Source organism: Aythya marila, assembly GCF_965140915.1.
Source record: "Aythya marila genome assembly, chromosome: 1".
Classification (NCBI taxonomy): Eukaryota; Metazoa; Chordata; class Aves; order Anseriformes; family Anatidae; genus Aythya; species Aythya marila.
In genome coordinates this window covers 7,501-27,896 of record NC_139042.1, presented here as the reverse complement: position 1 = coordinate 27,896, position 20,396 = coordinate 7,501, and the positions used below count along the sequence as shown (strand labels likewise).

General features: G+C 47.7%; 2 long non-coding RNA genes across 3 annotated transcripts; both read left to right on the top strand.

Annotated features, from left to right (window-relative positions):
* The first annotated feature begins 3,953 nt into the window (after window positions 1-3,953).
* LOC309873856 lies at window positions 3,954-8,522 on the top strand. The gene is made up of 3 exons (XR_014316748.1): window positions 3,954-4,127; window positions 4,217-4,294; window positions 8,512-8,522. It is a non-coding gene; the product is annotated as an uncharacterized lncRNA (long non-coding RNA).
* A 3,817-nt stretch (window positions 8,523-12,339) lies between these two features.
* LOC309873907 lies at window positions 12,340-16,086 on the top strand. 2 transcript variants are annotated; one of them, XR_014316754.1, is made up of 5 exons: window positions 12,340-12,490; window positions 12,610-12,659; window positions 12,759-12,827; window positions 13,054-13,147; window positions 14,062-16,086. It is a non-coding gene; the product is annotated as an uncharacterized lncRNA (long non-coding RNA). The 2 variants fall into 2 exon arrangements; XR_014316753.1 differs by lacking the exon at window positions 12,759-12,827.
* Window positions 16,087-20,396: the final 4,310 nt, after the last annotated feature.

Genomic DNA, 20,396 nt, shown 5'->3' with positions numbered 1-20,396 from the left:
AGTTGCAGGGTTCTCTAGGCAGGTTGGAGTCTATGGATTTCTGGATTTCTAAGTACTTGGAATTCACTTAATAGAGGGATATTTAGTAGAAGCTGCTGGCTCACTTTTTTTTGGGGTGCTGGGATTTGCTCCTGTTTTTGAGCTATGTTTTAATCTCTAGATGAATCAACCCACTTGTGTAACTCTCCAAAGAACTAAAACCAGCTTCATTACATAGTACAAGAGGCTTGACCGCATTGGTGCAGTATTACCAAGAGACTAAGCAGGGTCACCTTTTTCGTCTGCAAAGATTGTCTGTGATTACCCCTGCTGGGGCTGCTATGCATGGCCATCTGGCATTTTTGGACTTCAGGGTGTTTTTTTTATTTGTCTAGCTCTTGTCTCTGTGTTTGAGTTCTCTGCAAGGACCTGCACTGTTTGCTTCTCCATTGTGGTTGTGACCTTCTCTCTTTGTTTCTTGTAGCTCAGGGCATAGGCACGGGAACTTGAACGAAGCATGAGGGTGAGTGGACAGCAGTGGGGGCCCAGAATTGTTCGGTGGACTGTGTTAGTCTGCATCACCTGTCGGGCCGACTTTGCAAGCGCCTTGCGACAGCAGAGTACGTCTCCTGCCACGTTTCTGAGATGTGCCAGACGTCAGCGGTTCTAGTTCCTGAAATGCTGGAGCTGCTCGGAGCACAAGAGGAGCTGGGAGCGCGATGCATCTCCTTGGGATGTTAGGTGAGCATAGCGGTGGTACTGGGTTGGGCCATGTGGCTCTGGGGCTTCTTGGCTGTTGCAGTAGGGGAGGAAAGGAGTGGGTATAGACTGTTTTGTGGATTGTCAGGTTTCTGTTCTTGGTCTAAGCCCCGTGACCTTGGCTCAGCACAGTGAATGGAAGCTTGAAGCCTGGATCGGGAAGGTGAGTGGAGAAAAGTTGGAAAACGGGTATTGTTTTTGGTGTAGCAGTCTATTGGTGCACCTCTGGGTGACTCCTCTTTTCCTGTTATGAAGAAGGTACTGGGAACATCCTAGCTGGCCTCTGTGGTCCACACTGAGGAAGGATTTTGAGCCCTGAGAACTAAGTTGAGGGAGAAATACTGTATGTTGGGGAGTGGTTGGCAGGGGGAGGTGGGGAGTTGTCTAAAGGTTGTCTATCTGATTTCAGTAGCAGAGCAGGTCAGTTGTCTACTGTTTTGTTTCTGAGGAAGGTGTTTCACTGCAAGAAGTTTGGCCTGTGTGCTGGTGCCTAATGGTACTTTATTTCTGCAGGTGAAGAGGAGCCTTGTGCCTGAAGCAGTGTCCTGGCTAGGCTTTGTGTTCCTTGGTGAGGATGGAACCTGCCTCCCAGCATTCCCAAGCTAAGTTGAGGGGAAAGTGCTTTGTTTGAGTTGGGGTCGTGAATGCACCCATAGGGTGAGGGTCTGTGCTTTTAAGTCATTGCTTTGGATGGGGCCTTTCAGGATCGATCAGGTCAGGCAGAGAGATTATGTGTGGGAAGTTCTGTCACATACAGCGTGAGCACGTGCAAGGCAGGGCAGTCCCAGCTTGTCATCTGTGTTCTGTGTTGTGTGTGCTGTACTGTACTGTTGCTCTTGGTGCTTGGCTGGCCCTGGGGAAGCCATCCTGAGGGTATTCAACACTTGACCTCCTCGGAATATTGCTGATGTTCATTCAATTGGGAGCTGAGCACCTCTTGTCTTGCAATGGGAGCTTAAAGGAATCGCTTCTGTGCGTGTAATAGATTTTTGTATCAAATGTTTCCTGGTATGATCAACATCTGTTACGCGCTCCTCATGTCTTGAGATCCGCATTGCCTTCTTCCACTGGGCAGACAAGACGGGCAACTTGGTAGCCACACCAAAGGTCCTAAATGCTTGTTTCATCATCGTAGGGCTGATGTGAGCACTTCTTGTCTTGCAGTCACTGCTTGAGGTGCAGATCTGTTTCAGGTCTTGTGCATCATATTCGGTTTGAGATCACATCTGTTTCCATCCTTGCTCTTGCAGAAGTCATCTGGGCCATATCAAGAGCTCTTGCTTGGGAATTGATTTCCTAAGCATCGTCTTATGGGATTTTCAGTCCCCATCCTTCTGGTCTGTTGTCTTGAAGGCAGGCTTTTTAGGCCTCCATCATCCCAGTTCTGGCAGTTGCTTGCAGTCGCATATTGTGACATTTGAGTCTCCTTGGGTCTGATGCAGAGCACCTATTCTGACTTGCTGTTGCCATAGGGCTTTCCTCTGGGGGGTCAGCTTTTCTTGCGCCTTGTGTTGTGTGTTTTGTTTGTAGTGTTTGTGGCGTGCCTGTGTGTGTATGTGTTTGGTCTGGAGCTGTCCTGCCTGGCAGTTAGTGATGACAGCTAACGTGGCAGTGCATGGGTGTACTAATACATTGTCTGGACTGTTTTGGCAAAGACATCCAGTCTGCCTCTGGGCATGTACTGAAGGGCCGCTGGCACAGTCATCTCTGGTGGTTGGCAGATGTTGGGGGGGGGGAGAATTGAGCTGCTTGAGAGCAGCTGCTCGCGTAGTGCTTGAATAGTTCTGGAGGAGAGTTCTGTTGTTGAATTGTCAAAGCTTGCAGATGTGGACTTTTTTCTTTTTCTTTTTTTTTTTTTTTTTTTGCAAGCCTTAGATAAACCTCAGGAGGAACCAGCCAAAGGAAAGAACACCTTCCGGAATTGTCAAGCTCTCATTCGGCAGCTCAGTGTACTGGCTTGGTCTACTTCTGAGGTGCTGAGGCAAGTTGTCCACACTTTTGAAATGATAATGTTGTAAACGGGGTCCCTTGTGTTGTTGAGGGATGGGTACTACTACTGGCACCTGAATGATTATCTTGTGACAGTTTTCATTTGATAAAGCTGAAACGCAGTGTACAACCTGGGACGTCACACCCAGAGCTGCCTCTGGCAAGGTGAGTGAGGAACAGATGCAGCAGTTGTTGTGTTGCAGCTCTCACTGTTAGTGGAAGCATCCCCTCTTTGTCTTTTAGAGGTGGTGTAGCTGTTTGAAGAGGTTAAATGGAATCATCTGCCTCAGGGGCAGGTAAGTGGGCAGAGGTAAGGCAGCAGATGAGAGCAACTGTCCTAGCTGTGCTGTGGCTTTGGATGCTGCCTCGGCCTATGCTTTTCTTTTTGTTTCACAGGTGTCTCGCACAGGCTCAAAGGAGCAAACTGCACTCTGAAGAGCTGTGTAAGAAGAGGAGCTGGTCATAAGCTGGATTGGAGCAGAACAGCCAAGTAGCACAAAGTGACTATGAAAGGTGTCCGTCTTGCTTTGCAGGTGCTGTGGCAGGCTCTCCACAGAATTGGCTGAGGATGTGAGATAGGGCCAGAGAGCGTCAAGGAGCGGCACGTGCAGGGATGGTTTCCAAGTGCTGCGGTGGCTTTCTCTTCTTCCCATGGGGGGCAGGCAAGCGGCTGAGGTACATAAGGGGATGAGAGTAACTGTCCCAAGGGTGTTGTGGCTTTTGCTGCTGCGGTTGCTTTGTCTCCTGTTTATGAGGTGCCACATACAAGGTGGGCTGAGATAGCCTTTAGAGTAGGAGGAAAGCAGGTCACTGGAATGCTGCGTGGCTCCCGAGAAAGGTGTTGTGTAAGAAAAAGGTTGTCTGGTGTGGCAGCTCCTGATGTCGATCATCTGTGGTAGGCAAAGAGGTGCCCAAAGCCCTGTCCTGTGTAGCCTGAGCACGCCTTGCTGAGGATGAAGCCTGCTTTCCAGCAGTTCCGAAAACTGTGTTGAATCTGAAATGCTGCGTCTGTGTTTGGGTTGGGGTTGTACCTTGGTGAGTGTAGGGATGGGTTTTAATTCAGTGCAGCGGAGGGCCCGGCCCCAGTGTCCTGTAGTGTGTTTTGACCCATCAGCATAGCCTTTTAGTTCTCAGATAGCCTGCTGAAGTAAGTGAGTTTTCCTGTGAGTGGAATGGAATTGAATTCTTCTTTTGGCATGTAATCTGTTCTGCTCCTAGATTTTTCTTTCTACATAAATAAAAGTTTGAGTTAATTCCAGCAGGAAAAGCTTCAGTTACTTGCTTGGTGGTAATGTCCTTCCAACATTCAAAGCTGCAGCGAAAGCATGGGGATTGTTGCTTCTAGAAACACCCCAGTTCTCCTGTCTGCTCTCTGCCTGCTGTTGAGCTAAGCCTTATAAGTAAGTTAATAAAACCACAGCTGCTGCTGCTCCTCTTTCTGCTTTTTTTTGTGCTTTCCCCCTGCACTTTCCCATGTGATTGGCTTCAGGTTCCAGGTGGGACCTAATAGTAACTGAGTTGCAGGTGTGCCATGAGAGAGCTCCTTCTGCCTGGGCTGCTCTTTGGGGTAGGTGCTTTGTTTTTCCTTCAGTCAGTTGCAGGGTTCTTTAGGTGGGTCAGAGTCTATGGACTGATGCGTTTTCAAGTAGAAACCGGTACGCATGTCTTTTTGAGGTGGCAACTGGCAGGATCTGTCATAGTAAAGCAATCTAAGTAGTAGGTGCCTGTATTGCACGCAGCTCTTCCTCAGGTGAGTAGTTATTACAGCAGTTTTACGGATAGTATGGCGATGTTATTTTGTGTGTTTGCTTTGCGTTTCTGGGTCCCTTATGATTTTTGCAGAATTACGGGGCTTTTTGTGAGTCTTTGCCTATATGTCAAATCTTATCAAAGTCACAACCTTGGTGGCAAAGTGATGGAGCAGGGTTTAGGAGAAATGTATGATGGAGGCTCCCTGTGTGAGCATGTATCTGAAAATGGCAGCAGTGGGCATATAAGCAGTGGTCTTTCTCAGGGTTAGGGGCGGTTTGTTATATTTCTGGAGCTTTTGCCTGTGTGTTTGCTGTCTGTCGAGTCGTTAGACCATAAAGCCTTCTAGGCTTTATGTGCATGGAATTCACATATTTGAGGTATGTTTATGCGGGGTTGCCAGGTACGTTGTTTTTGGGAAACCGTGCGGTACGGTTTCTTGACCGCGTAAGTGCAGTACTGCAAGAGACTGAGCAGGGTCACCTTCTTCATCACTGAAGAATAAGTCTGTTCGGGCACATTTCGGCGCGGCGCCGCCCGGGCACATTTCGGCGCGGCGCCGCCCGGGCACATTTCGGCGCGGCGCCGCCCGGGCACATTTCGGCGCGGCGCCGCCCGGGCACATTTCGGCGCGGCGCCGCCCGGGCACATTTCGGCGCGGCGCCGCCCGGGCACATTTCGGCGCGGCGCCGCCCGGGCACATTTCGGCGCGGCGCCGCCCGGGCACATTTCGGCGCGGCGCCGCCCGGGCACATTTCGGCGCGGCGCCGCCCGGGCACATTTCGGCGCGGCGCCGCCCGGGCACATTTCGGCGCGGCGCCGCCCGGGCACATTTCGGCGCGGCGCCGCCCGGGCACATTTCGGCGCGGCGCCGCCCGGGCACATTTCGGCGCGGCGCCGCCCGGGCACATTTCGGCGCGGCGCCGCCCGGGCACATTTCGGCGCGGCGCCGCCCGGGCACATTTCGGCGCGGCGCCGCCCGGGCACATTTCGGCGCGGCGCCGCCCGGGCACATTTCGGCGCGGCGCCGCCCGGGCACATTTCGGCGCGGCGCCGCCCGGGCACATTTCGGCGCGGCGCCGCCCGGGCACATTTCGGCGCGGCGCCGCCCGGGCACATTTCGGCGCGGCGCCGCCCGGGCACATTTCGGCGCGGCGCCGCCCGGGCACATTTCGGCGCGGCGCCGCCCGGGCACATTTCGGCGCGGCGCCGCCCGGGCACATTTCGGCGCGGCGCCGCCCGGGCACATTTCGGCGCGGCGCCGCCCGGGCACATTTCGGCGCGGCGCCGCCCGGGCACATTTCGGCGCGGCGCCGCCCGGGCACATTTTCTCAGTTGGAGCTACTGAGCAGGTGAGATAAAGGAGCTGGGAACAGAGAGGTATTGCACAACTGTATGTTGCATTAGTAGTAGCGAGCGTTGTGCAGGAGGTGGGTATTAGCTCTGGTGTAGAGGAATGGTTATCTGAGATAGGTCACATAGACATAAAACAGTTGAATCTTCACGAGTTGAACAAACATCGCACACAACTTGTCTGAGCCAATCACACACAAGGACACAATATCCGTTGGCGGTTTGAGAAAGTACCAACTGTGTTATTTCGGTCGAAATGATGAGGAAGAAGCTGATAAGATAAGGACGTAGGGGGACCAATCATGAGCTTAACTTTTGTAATATGTATGAGCTAATTATATGTTAAGGAATAATAGGCGTCTGAGCTATCCAATAAATCGAAGCTTGCTGATCACTCATATTGAGTGTCCCTGTCTTCCTTCCGTCGACAACAAATGGCGCCCGAACACGGACCCTGCTGGCGGTGAACCTGCGAGCCACGGATCGACGGAATAAGGGAAGGAAACAGGTCCTGCAATGCAGCTCAGGAGGTGGAAGGGATGAAAATGCTAAATCCTCGCACCCGGGAGCACCTATAGAGGGTCCCGCCGGCCGCGCGTCGCCGAGGTCTTGCAAAGGCTGCAACAGTGCTGACGTAAACAAAGGTATGGAGAGGCAAGTGACGTATGATCTGTTCAAGTGCTTTTTAGAAAAGCGGAGCACGCAGGGTATAGACTGTAAAAAGGAATTGCGGAGGGACGCGGAAAAAGGAATTGAGGAGCGAGTTGGGAAATTGAAGTAATCGTGGTGCGATGCGGGACATCCGAGATCGGGTTGCTACAGTAGACCAGAGGCATCAGTGGACAACGACAGCGGACCCTCACTGTGTGGTGAGTTGGCACAGAGCAGAGGGGTGGACATCAGGACCCTGCAGACTGTCTGACGTAACCATGGAAGCAGCGGCGGCTGTGCTGCTTCTCTCTGGCATTCATTTTATAAGAGGTTTATCTTGCAATGCAAAAAAGACTATTCGTCCCCAGATCAGTGTTATAACTATGTTTCTGGATAAGATTCCGTGGGGTTGCCACATTCTATGGATTAGTAATGACGACTTAGCTCTATTGCGGGGCAGGAGTGCAGAGATGCAGATTACACTGCCAAATGACCACTGGCAGACTTGAGGAGACACTGCTCGGCTGCGGGGATCGGCTGCGGCGTGGACGCCCCTAGGTGCACCCTGAGCGTTTTTGCTCGGAGGGGACTCCACTCTCAGCTGCTCACCAGAGGAGCAAAGATCTCCTGAAGCTGCAGACAAACAGTATGTTTTCAGCTGCTGGAGGGATACTAACTGGAGTGTTAATAATTGTATGTGTTATTCTTAAATGTCCAGGTATTTTGTGTTGAAAGTATTTGTGTAAGGGTAAGGTTTTAAAACAAAGTGTTGCAAGTCACTTCACGAGGAACACAATGAGAGGCAATACTTGTTTGTTTGGTTATGATTCTAAATTATATTGGCTGCACGTATTGTTTGCTTATCATTCTAAATTATATTCTTGTGGTATGATTGAGGTTGTGGTATGATTGAGATTGAGATGTGCCAGAGGCCTCTGGGTGTGCAATTGTGCTGTGTGTGTGCGAGTGTGCTATGTACTGTGTTAGTGAGAGCGTGCTTATTGCCATAGTGCAGGTTGCCATAGTGCAGGCTGAAATCATAGGAAATTAGTGCTGGCAAAAAAATCATAGGAAAATGAAGGACGAAGTAGCCCTAGATTCATTACAGTGCTTTTTAGAAAAACGGGGAGTCGATTGTAAGCAACTAGTAGGACTAGTTGCGATCGGTCGAGCAAAATCATATTTCACAAGTATGGAGTCAAGGACTGGGGGCTTTGGGAGCTGAAGCAAAATCTAATAACAATCCGATGTGGAATAATGACACTGCAAAGGCTCTGCCACCTGGCATGTTTTTGATTTGCGGGGATCGTGCGTGGCAAGGAATACCTGCCAACGCGTTTGGGGGTCCATGTTATCTAGGGCGACTCACATTGTTCGCCCCGGACTTACACAGTCTCCGGAACCAGAGCTTGTCGCAGAGATCCAAATGAGCTCTTAAGACTTTAGGTTCTGACTGTGACGATGGTGTAGAATTATGGGGCGCTGCTGAGAGAATATTTGCTTCATTAGTTCCAGCAGTGGGAACTGCACATGCTTTGGCTAGCATTAATAAGCTTGCTTGTTGGGCTGTTAAGCAATCAAATGTAACAACTGAAATTATTACTGAAATGGCACAAGATATGGATAGTCTTAGGCATGTTGTGTTACAAAATGGGGCTGCAATTGATTTTTTGCTTTTAGCGCAAGGACATGGATGTGAAGATTTTGAAGGAATGTGTTGTTTCAATCTTTCAGATCATGGTCGATCGATTCATGACCAGTTGAAATGGTTGATGGAGCACACAAAGAAAATTACAGTACAACCTAGTTGGCTTGACAATTCGTTGCAGTCCATCTTTGGGGGTCTGTCTAACTGGTTAGTGAGTCTAATCAAAGAGGGAATTCGCTTTCTGCTTATAGTTATATTGATAAAAATAGCTGTGCGAATAATTTTTGGTTGCTTAACTAAGAAGCTTGAACAAGTCACAGAGAAGGTATTAGTAGTCCAAAATAAAAACGGGGGAATTGTAGAGGGATGGTTAACTGAGATAGGTCACGTAGACATAAAACAGCTGAATCTTCACAAGTTGGACAAACATCGCACACAACTTGTTTGAGCCAATCACACACAAGGACACAATATCCGTTGGCGGTTTGGGAAAGTACCAACTGTGTTATTTCGGTCGAAAGGATGAGGAAGAAGCTGATAAGATAAGGACATAGGGGGACCAATCATGAGCTTAACTTTTGTAATATGTATGAGCTAATTATATGTTAAGGAATAAAAGGCGTCTGAGCTATCCAATAAATTGAAGCTTGCTGATCACTCATATTGAGTGTCCCTGTCTTCCTTCTGTCGACAACACTCTGGCATGCTAGTGATTGCTGGTTCTCTGTTTTTGCAAGTGATAATGAACGTGTTTGACGTAATTCCATTTGAAAAAGTTCCAGTTACTTGACTGGTCGCGTTGTTATTTCAATATTAAAAGCTGTAGCAAAAGCATGGGGATTGTTGCTTCTAGAAACACACCAGGTCTCTTGTCTGTTCTCTGCATGATGTTCAGGTAAAGCAGATTTAAAAAAAACCACACAAATAAACAAAAAAAACAAAACAAAACAACAAAAAAAAACAGCTACTGCTGCTCCTGCTCTGCTCCTACTTCCTTGTGCTTTGTCCCTCCCCTTTACCAGGTGATAGGGTTTGGATATTGGGTGGGGCCAAATGGTATATGAGCCCCAGGCATGACATCAGAGAGCTCCTTCTGCCTGGGCTGCTCTTTGGGGTAAGTGTTTTGTTTTCCTTCAGTCAGTTGCAGGGTTCTCTAGGCAGGCTGGAGTCTATGGATTTCAGGATTTCTAAGTGCTTGGAATTCACTTAACAGAGGAATATTTAGTAGAGGTTGCTGGCTCTTTTTTTTTTTTTTTTTTTTTTGATGGTGGGATGCTCTTCTGTTTTTGAGTTATATTTTAATCTCTAGATGTATAAACCTACTTGTGTAATTTTCCAGAGAAGTAAAACCAGCTTCATTTCATGCTACATGTGGCTTGGCAGTGTAGATGCAGCATTACCAAGAGCCTGAGCAGGGTTGTATCAGAGTCTGCTCTTTCCTCTGCAAAGGGTAAGTCTGTGATTACCTCTGCCGCGGTCGCTGTGCGTGCATGTCTTCTTGGCACTTATGGATCTCAGATGTTTTTTTTGTGTGTGTGTATGTTCTAAGGTTTTGGTTTTTTGAGGGGCAAATAGTGTGTGCGCTGAGCGTGGTTGGCAGGAGGAGGTAGGGTGCTGCTCAGGACTGGTAGGTTTGGTTTCTCAGAGTGTGCGGCAGCCTTCCTATGCGATGCGACTGATTGTTGGGTGGGAATGTTCCAGCTTGTGTGTCTTAGCCATTGTAGCTTGTGTAGTGTGTGTTGTGTGGCCCAGGCAGAGTTTGCTGTGGCGCTGTGAGCGAAGAATCTCAGAGCTGGTGAGCAGCTGAAGTACAGGAGCTGGGAAGAGAGAGGTATTGCAGCAGGTACACTGTAGCTTTGAGGTGCCTCAGAGTGTGCGTTTCTCTTGTGTCTGCAGGTGCTTTGTGCAGTCGTGGACAGGGAAGGGAAATCCTCGTGTCACGAAGCTCTGAGGGAAGGTGAGTGTAGTCAGCCTGGTCATCCCTTATCTGAGGTGAAGGGAAGACGCTCAGGTGTTTCCCTGTGAGGGTCCGAGGTGAGGCTGTTTGGGATAGAGGAAGCAGTGTGGCAGGTGTATGCTCGCAAGAAGAGTGGTCATTTTGTCCTTTTGTGTTCCCAGGTGGTGTGGGTGATGCTGGCCACTCCTTTCAAGCTTGGACCTAATTTGCAGGTACAGAGGCAAGTGGCCTGCTGTTTTGAAAGGATAAAACTAAAGATGGGGTCCCTTTTGTTGTTGAGGGATGGGTGCTACTGCTGTCAGCTGAATGTTTATCTTCTGCCTGTCTTTCTCCTTTGTTGAGGCTGAAATGCAGTGTGCAGTGCACAGTGCAGGATGTCTTGACCCGAGCTGCCTCTGCAGTGACTCTGGTGCGTGATGAGCAGAGGTAACTGTTGTTTTTGGGGTGCGGTTGTCACTGCAGTTATTTTCCTACATCCAATAGAGTAAAATTCCAGTTTGCCTTTTAGAGGTGCTATAAGTGAGTAAAGGGAACAGATGGAAGCATGTGCCACGTGGGGCAGGCAAGCGGCTGAGGTACAGGAGGGGATGAGAGTACGTGATTTTTTTCTGGGGATGAAATGGAATTAATTTTGTTGGTGTATAATGTGTTCTGCTCCTAGATTTTTCTTTCAATGTAAATAACAGTTTGAGCTAATTCCAGTTAAGAAAGTTCCAGTTACTTGCTGGGTCGTATTGTCCTTTTAATATTCAAAGCTGCAGCAAAAGCGTGGGGATTGTTGCTTCTAGATACACCCCAGTTCTCTTGTTTGCACTCTGCATGCTGTTGAGCTAAAGCAGACTAAAAAATAAATAAATACAGGAAACACACACACAAAAAACAACATTAACAAAAAAAAAAAACCACCATTGGCTGACTTGTTGTGAATGCAATGATCATTTAATCCCTTTGTTTTCCCAGGTGGTGTGGATGACACTGGCTGCACTGTTGGAGCTTGGACTTGGAGAGGAACACGTGAGCACAATTGTATGTTGCATCAGTAGTGGTCAGCATTGCGGAGAAGGTGAGCAATGGGGCCGGCGTCCTAGTGAATGCTGGTACTCTGTTTTTGCAGCTGATGATGAGCCTGGCAATTGACTAAGATGACAATCAGTGCCTGTGCGTTTCTTGAAGCGGAGGGACTTTACCATTCAGCAATCTGAGAGCTAAGTTGGGGGGCACCTGGTATTTGCATATCTGGGGTGGCTAATGGGAGCTGGGAGTCAGAGCAGCATGGAGCCAGCTGGCTGACTAGACTTGGTTCCACGGTGAGGGTGGCTCAGGCTGGGTCACGTTCAGGCTGCTTGTGGCTGGGTCACCAGGCTAATAGAAGAAGCGGGATTATTTTGTAGAGTGAGTGCGTGCGCCAGGCAGGACAGTTTCCTTCTGTTTGTCTGTCTTGTGTTGCTTCTGCGATGTCTGTTCTGTGCTTCTCGGGTCTTGATATCCTCCTAGCTTTTTACACTGGACTGACTAGACAGGCGACTTGGTAGTGGTGCTGAAGGGCCTCAATGCATGTTTTGTCATCATGACTCTGATCTGAGCACTTCTTGTGTTGCAGTCACTGCTTAAAGAGCAGGTCTGTTTCAGGTCTTGTGCATCATAATCTGTTTGAGATCGCGCCTGTTTCCATCCTCACTCTTGCAGAAGTCATCTGGGCCGCATCAGGAGCTCTTGCTTGGGAATTGATTTCCTAAGCTTTGTTTTACGGGGTTTTCAGTCCCCATCCTTCTGGTCTCTTGTCTTGAAGGCAGGCTTTTTAGGCCTCCATCATCCCAGTTCTGGCAGTTGCTTGCAGTCGCATATTGTGACATTTGAGTCTCCTAGGGTCTGATGCAGAGCACCTATTCTGACTTGCTGTTGCCATAGGGCTTTCCTCTGGGGGTCACCTTTTCTTGCGCCTTGTGTTGTGTGCTTTGTTTGTAGTGTTTGTGGCGTGCCTGTGTGTGTATGTGTTTGGTCTGGAGCTGTCCTGCCTGGCAGTTAGTGATTAATGTGGCAGTGCATGGGTGTACTAATACATTGTCTGGACTGTTTTGGCAAAGTCATCCGGTCTGCCTCTGGGCACGTACTGAAGGGCAGCTGGCACAGTCATCTCTGTGGTGTTTGGCAGATGTGGATTTGGGAGAGTATATCTGCTTGTGAGCAGCTGTTCGCATAAGTGCTTGAACGGTGTGCTTGAGGAGGTCTGTTGAATCTTGAAAGGTTACAGATATGGGGTTTTGAAATGTTTATTCTTATTTCTTTCCTGTCCCCAGTAGAGTGTAAACCTTTAGAACCTGTCACAGGAAAGAGCTCCTTCTGGAACTGTTCAGCACTGGGTAGGCAGCTCAGTGACAGGCTTGATCTACTTCTGAGGTGCTGAGGTAAGGGGGCTGCTGTTTTAAAACGATAATTTGTAAATGGGGTCCCTGCTGTTGTTGAGGGATGGGTTCTAATGCTGGCAGCTGAATGATTGTCTTGTATCTGTTTTCATTTGTTAAAGCTGCAACACAGTGTACAACGTGGGACTTGAGCATAGCTGCTTTCGGCAAGGTGAGCGATGAACAGATGTAGCAGGTACTTTAGGGGTGCAGTTGTCACTGCAGTTAGTTAACTACACAAAATACAGTAAAAATCCTGTTTATATTTCAGAGGTGTGTTGTAGCTGGCTTAAGAGAGCAGATGGAAGCATCTTCCTCGAGGGCAGGTGAGGGGGCCGAGGTAAGGGAGGCAGATGAGAGTAACTGTCCTAGCTGTGCTGTGGCTTTGGATGCTGCTTAGGCCTATGCTTTTCTTTTTGTTTCACAGGTGTGTCGCACAGGCTCAGAGGGGCTAAGCTGCACTCTTAAGAGCAGCACGAGAAGGGCAGGCTGTTTGTGAGCTGGATTGGAGCAGAACTGCCAAGTAGCACAAGGTGACTGCGAAGGGTATCCATCTTGCTTTGCAGGTGCCATGGCAGGCTCTCCACAGAAGCAGTTGAGGATTTGAGAAGAGGTTGCAGATCATCAAGGAGCAACACATGCAGGGATGGCTTGAAAACGGTATGGCTGCTTTCTCTTCTGTTTCTCAGGTGTCCCAGGCAATGTGGGCTGTGATGTTAGTCTTTAGAATCTGAACAAAGCGGGTGCTGATGGCTGTCTTCTTTGGTAGGCAAAGAGGTGCCCAAAGCCTTGTCCTGTGTAGCCTGAGCACACCTTGCTGAGGATGAGGTGTCCTTTCTACCAGTTCCCAAAACTGTGTTGAAGCTGAAATGCTGCGTCTGTGTTTGGGTTGGGGTTGTCCCTTGGTGAGTGTAGGGATGGATTTTAAGTGGGTGCAGCGGAGGGCCTGGACCCAGTGTCCTGTAATGTGTTTTAACACATCAGCATAGCCTTTTGGTTCTCAGCTTACTGAAGTAAGTGATTTTTCCTGTGAGTGGAATGGAATTGAATTCTTCTTTGGCATGTAATCAGTTCTGCTCCTAGACTTTTCTTTCTATGTAAATAAAAGCTTGAGCTAATTCCAGATGAAAAAAAAAATTCAGCTACTTGCTTGGTCATTTTGTCCTTTTAATATTCAAAGCTGTAGCAAAAGCATGGGGATTATTGTGGAGGAATGGTTAAGTGAGGTAGGACATGCGGATGTTGAGCAGTTAGGAGGTCATGGGCTAGGGAGGTACCGTACTCAACTCATATGAGCCTGGGCACGTGCGCAGCCGGTTGAGAACCAATCAGGCCCAAGGACACGATGCCCTTGTGTGGTTGGGAAAGTCCCTCAGGCGGGAAGGTAGCTAAAAGAGGGAGGAACTAACTGACAAGATAGGAAAGTGTTAGCCAATCCTGAGCTTAGTTTTGCAATATGTATGAGTTGATTATGTTCGAACTAGATAAAAGGCGACTGAGCTATCCATTAAAGTTGAAGTTCACTGTTCACTCATATTGAGCGTCTGTGTCTTCCTTCTGTCGACTACAAATAGCGCCCGAACAGGGACCGATCTGAACGGGATTTGGACACTGCTGGCGGTGATCCTGGGCCACGGTTGGATGGAATAAGGGAAGATCCGGTCCTGCAACGCAGCCCAGGAGGTGGAAGGGACAAGAATCCCCTCACCCGCGTTGGGAAGGTGAAAGGGACGTGGAGTCCCCACACCCGGGAGAGGATCCCGCCGGTCACGCGTTGCCGAGGTCTGAAAGGTGAAAGGGACGAAAACTTGGAGTCCCCGCACCCGCAGCTCGGAAGGTGGAAGGGAGTCCCCGCACCCGGGATGAGCCTATAAAGGGTCCCGCCGGAGAAGCGCCGCTGAGGTCTTTGCAAAGGCTGCAACCGATGTATATAAAGGTATGGAGAGACAAGAGGCGTATGCTTTGCTCGAATGCTTTTTAGAAAAGCGGAGCACTTTAGATATAGACTGCAAAAAGGATTTACCAGGATTATTAGTATATGGAGTAGCGCAGGGTTGTTTTATCAATCCTGATACAGTTTTTGAACAAACAGAGTGGCGTAAATTTGGGGACAAATTGTTTGAAGTTATTAATGAAAATAAGGCTGCTAAAAAATTATTGAAGCCTTGGAGAGCAGTCACTAATGCCTTAGTTATACATCAGGCTGAGCAGAGAGTCGCTACTGCCGCTACAGAGCGACTGGGATTGCCGGGAAGTGTTGGAGCTGGGGATTGCCCACTGCCGCCTTCAGTGAGAACGATAATGCTGCCTCAGGGGGCTACGGGGCAGTGGGAGCCTCCCCCCCACCTCAGTCACCGCCACGAGCAGCGCTGCACTCGGAGTTCCGCGGAATCGAACGGCAGCCGACCCTCACCGTGTGGCGAGTCGGCACAGAGCAGAGGGATGGGCATCAGGACCCTGCAGCCTGTCTGACGTAACCATAGAAGCGGCGGCGGCTGTGCTGCTTCTCTCTGGCATTCTTTTTATAAGAGGTTTACCTTGCAATGAAAAAGGGATACTAACTGGAGTGTTAATAATTGTATGTGTTATTCTTAAATGTCCAGGTATTTTGTGTTGAAAGTATTTGTGTAAGGGTAAGGTTTTAAAACAAAGTGTTGCAAGTCACTTCACGAGGAACACAATGAGAGGCAATACTTGTTTGTTTGCTTACCATTCTAAATTATATTCTTGTGGTATGATTGAGGTTGTGGTATGATTGAGAGTGAGATGTGCCAGAGGCCTCTGGGTGTGTGAGTGTGCTCTGGGTGTGTGAGTGTGCTGTGTACTGTGTTAGTGAGAGCGCATTTATTGCCATAGTGCAGGCTGAAATCATAGGAAATTAGTACTGGTCGAGCAAAATCATGTTTCACAAGTATGGAGTCATTGTGTGAAGTAGCCACTTGGAGAAACTTAAGGGAACATACTGTTTAAAACTTTTTGATCGTAATGAGTCAATTCACAAATCCATTACTTTCTTGAAAGAGCACGTGAGAAAGAGTCAATATGGTATCAATCCTTTCAATCAATGGTTCACTGATTTGTTTGAAACAATGCATAGATGGTTACTGGGATTAGTCAAAGAGGGATTAAGGATTTTGTTCACTGTGGTGTCAATCGTCATTGCATGTAGTATTGTGATAAATGTGGTTAAAGGGTTACTTGCAAAAATGTTATAGAGATTTTGAAGTGGTGCCAGAAACAGGTACCCAGTGGATCTCTGCAAAGTGGGCTGAAGCAGCTTTAGAATCTGCACATGCCGAAGACGACCAGGAAGAGGTTCCTGATAATCATTCTGACAATGACGTGGGCTGTGACACCTCGACGACTATCAAGAACAGCCTTTGATCACCATCAAGTGATTAGGTTTAAGTGTGTTACTACTAAGTTGTGTTACTTACTATTAATTGTGTTACTGTTAAGTGCTTACAGTAATTGTAGTGTTATTAGGGTTAAGTTGTATAGTTGTGTTATGTTATGTACCCTTTCAGAACATGCTTGTTTGGGGTCCCAATAGGGGATCCAAAGGAACTGAGTGAAATGTTAGCACCATACTCTGCCCGTATTACTCTGCTTAATGGATCTTTTTCTGACTGTAGGAACAGCACACGCTTTGGCTAGAATTAATAAGCTTGCTTGTTGGGCTGTTAAACAATCAAATGTAACCATACAAGTTCTTTCTGAAATTTCGCAAGACACGGAAAGCCTAAGGCACGCTGTGCTGCAAAATAGGGCCGCTATTGATTTCTTGTTCTTGGCTCAGGGACATGGGTGTGAAGATGTAGAAGGAATGTGTTGCTTTAATCTTTCCGACCATGGTCAGTCAATTCACGACCAGTTGAAATGGTTAGGGGATCATACACAAAAAATTGTAGTACAAGATAGTTGGTTTGAAGGTTGGCTTAAATCTGTTTTTGGGAACATGGGTGGATGGGTTTTGCTAGTTAAAGAGGGACTTTGCTTTCTACTTATAGTTATATTGATTATAATTGCTGCATATGTAACCTTTAACTGCCTAACTAAGAACCTAGAGCAACTCACAGAGAAGGTATTTGTAGCACAAAATAAAAATGGGGGAATTGTGGAGGAATGGTTAAGTGAGGTAGGACATGTGGATGTTGAGCAGTTAGGAGGTCATGGGCTAGGGAGGTACCGTACTCAACTCATATGAGCCTGGGCACGTGCGCAGCGGGTTGAGAACCAATCAGGCCCAAGGACACGATGCCCTTGTGTGGTTGGGAAAGTCCCTCAGGCGGGAAGGTAGCTAAAAGAGGGAGGAACTGACTGACAAGATAGGAAAGTGTTAGCCAATCCTGAGCTTAGTTTTTGCAATATGTATGAGTTGATTATGTTCGAACTAGATAAAAGGCGACTGAGCTATCCATTAAAGTTGAAGTTCACTGTTCACTCATATTGAGCGTCTGTGTCTTCCTTCCATCGACAACAGATTGTAGCCTCTAGAAACACCCCAGTTCTCCTGTCTGCACTCTGCATGCTGTTGAGCTAAGCCATATAAATAAGGTAATAAAACCACAGCTGCTGTTCCTCTTCTTTCTGCTTTTTTTGTGCTTTCCCCCTGCACTTTCCCATGTGATTGGCTTCAGGTTCCAGGTGGGACCTAATAGTAACTCAGTTGCAGGTGTGCCATGGGAGAGCTCCTTCTGCCTGGGCTGCTCTTTGGGGTAAGTGCTTTGTTTTTCCTTCAGTCAGTTGCAGGGTTCTTTAGGTGGGTCAGAGTCTATGGACTGATGCATTTTCAAGTAGAAACCGGTACGCATATCTTTTCGAGGTGGCAACTGGTAGGATCTGTCATAGTAAAGCAATCTAAGTAGTAGGTGCCTGTATTGCACGCAGCTCTTCCTCAGGTGAGTAGTTATTACAGCAGTTTTACGGATAGTATGGCGATGTTATTTTGTGTGTTTGCTTTGCGTTTCTGGGTCCCTTATGATTTTTGCAGAATTACGGGGCTTTTTGTGAGTCTTTGCCTATATGTCAAATCTTATCAAAGTCACAACCTTGGTGGCAAAGTGATGGAGCAGGGTTTAGGAGAAATGTATGATGGAGGCTCCCTGTGTGAGCATGTATCTGAAAATGGCAGCAGTGGGCATATAAGCAGTGGTCTTTCTCAGGGTTAGGGGCGGTTTGTTATATTTCTGGAGCTTTTGCCTGGGTGTTTGCTGTCTGTCGAGTCGTTAGACCATAAAGCCTTCTAGGCTTTATGTGCATGAAATTCACATATTTGAGGTATGTTTATGCGGGGTTGCCAGGTACGTTGTTTTTGGGAAACCGTGCGGTACGGTTTCTTGACCGCATAAGTGCAGTACTGCCAAGAGACTGAGCAGGGTCACCTTCTTCATCACTGAAGAATAAGTCTGTTCGGGCACATTTCAGCGCGGTGCTGCCCAGGCACATTTCTCAGTTGGAGCTACTGAGCAGGTGAGTTAAAGGAACCGGGAACAGAGAGGTATTGCACAATGATATGTTGCATTAGTAGTAGTGAGCGTTGTGCAGGAGGTGGGTATTAGCTCTGGCATGCTAGTGAATGCTGGTTCTCTGTTTTTGCAAGTGATGATGAACCTGTTTGACGTAATTCCATTTGAAAAAGTTCCAGTTACTTGACTGGTTGTGTTGTCTTTTTAATATTAAAAGCTGCAGCAAAAGCATGGGGATTGTTGCTTCTAGAAACACCCCAGGTCTCTTGTCCTCTGCATGTTGTTCAGGTAAAGCAGATTTAAAAAAAAAAAAAAAAAAAAAAAAAGAAAATGAAAATCTGCTGCTCCTGCTCTGCTCCTACTTTCTTGTGCTTTGTCCCTCCCCTTTACAATGTGATTGGGTTTGGGTGCTGGGCAGGGCCTAATGGTATATGAGCCCCAGGCATGGCATCAGAGAGCTCCTTCTGCCTGGGCTGCTCTTTGGGGTAAGTGTTTTGTTTTCCTTCAGTCAGTTGCAGGGTTCTCTAGGCAGGCTGGAGTCTATGGATTTCTGGATTTCTAAGTCCTTGGAATTCACTTAACAGAGGAATATTTAGTAGAGGTTGCTGGCTCACTGTTCTTTGCGATGGTGGGATACGCTTCTGTTTTTTGAGCTATATTTTAATCTCTAGATGTATAAACCTACTTGTGTAATTTTCCAGGGGACTAAAACCAGCTTCATTTCATGCTACATGTGGCTTGGCAGTGTAGATGCAGCGTTACCAAGAGCCTGAGCAGGGTTGTATCAGAGTCTGCTCTTTCCTGTGCAAAGGGTGAGTCTGTGATTACCTCTGCAGGGACTGCTGTGCGTGCACATCTTTTTGGCATTTATGGATCTCAGATTTTTTTTTTTTGTGTGTGTGTGTGTATGTTCTAAGGTTTTGTTGTTTTGAGGGGCAAATAATGTGTGTGCTGAGCGTGGTTGGCAGGAGGAGGTGGGGAGCTGCTCAGGACTGGTAGGTTTGGTTTCTCAGAGTGTGCGGCAGCCTTCCTGTGCGATGCGACTGATTGTTGAGTCTCTCTTGGGTCTGATGCAGAGCACCTGTTCTGACTTGCTGTTGCCATAGGGTTTCCCTCTGGGGGGTCACTTTTTCTTGTGCCTTGTGTTGTGTGTTTTGTTTTAGTGTTTGTGGCGTGCCTGTGTGTGTATGTGTTTGGTCTGGAGCTGTCCTGCCTGGCAGTTAGCAATGACAGCTAACGTGGCAGTGCATGGGTGTACTAATACATTGTCCGGACTGTTTTGGCAAAGATATCCAGTCTGCCTCTGGGCACGTGCTGAAGGGCAGCTGTCACAGTATATCTGTTTGCGCACAACTGCTTGTTTACCTCTATTCATTTAATAAATTGTAAAATTTAATTGCAATCCAATTTGGGACCCAGTCATGTATGACAACTGGGGGCTTGTCCGGGAGGGCTTTGGTTCCTGAATTCTTACTTTATCTAGGAGAGGCGCCCCACCATTTGGTGGCTGCTGTTCGAGTCAGGTCGGGACTAATGGCGTCTTGAACCTGAATAAAGGTAAGCAAAGGTTTTGATTTTTTTTTCAGTTCCCTTGCTGGCTGCAGCACTATATTTTGCCCGTAATTCTGTGTGTGAAGATATGAATGAAGACAATGGAGTCATAAGCGTTTAAAGCGTATACTGTTCTGTTGGGTGGGTTTCGGTTGCCTGTGTGTGTAAGAGTGTGACTGAGACGGAATTCAGTTCCGAAGCGATTGTGGAGGTCTTCTAACCACGGTTCCAATCTCCTGCTAGGGACTTGGCCAGTGAAGGAACGAAGGGATTCCTATAGGATTTGTGGGTGGGTGATAGATCTTAAATCCTCTGTAAGACACTCTTATTAAGGTAACCAAGGGCTGTGGGAATTGCCACAGTAACATTCCTAGATGGGTCAGACAAAATCGAAGACCAGGGACCAGAAGAAAGGGAGCAAATTACCAGACATACCACCAGAAAGTCCATTAGGAATAACGGTTAGAAATTGGAATGAGAGGGGCCCCAGAAAAGGAAAAAGTAAATAAAAAACGGTCCAGTATTGTGTGATAGAATGGCCAAAGGAGCCTTTAACACCACATATCTTTCAGCTTGCTTTTGGATCCTTTGAAGACTGTATTTGTCAGGCCTTAAATACACATGTTAATTCGAGGGAACCTTTTTGCTGGGAAGAAAGTGATTATGCAGGATTATGGATCAGGAGGACTTCATGTCCTTTTCCAGCCTCAATATTTACACTAAAAGCAGATAAGAAATTTGAAGAAGAAGAAGAAGAACATGAAAAAGAAAAAGATAATAAACGGGAGCCGTTGGATAACCTACCATCTCCCTATCCTAACAATCCACCTCCGGTGGCTGTGGTATCTCCAGCAGTACCACCGTTGCCCCAGCTTTCAACACCATCAGCA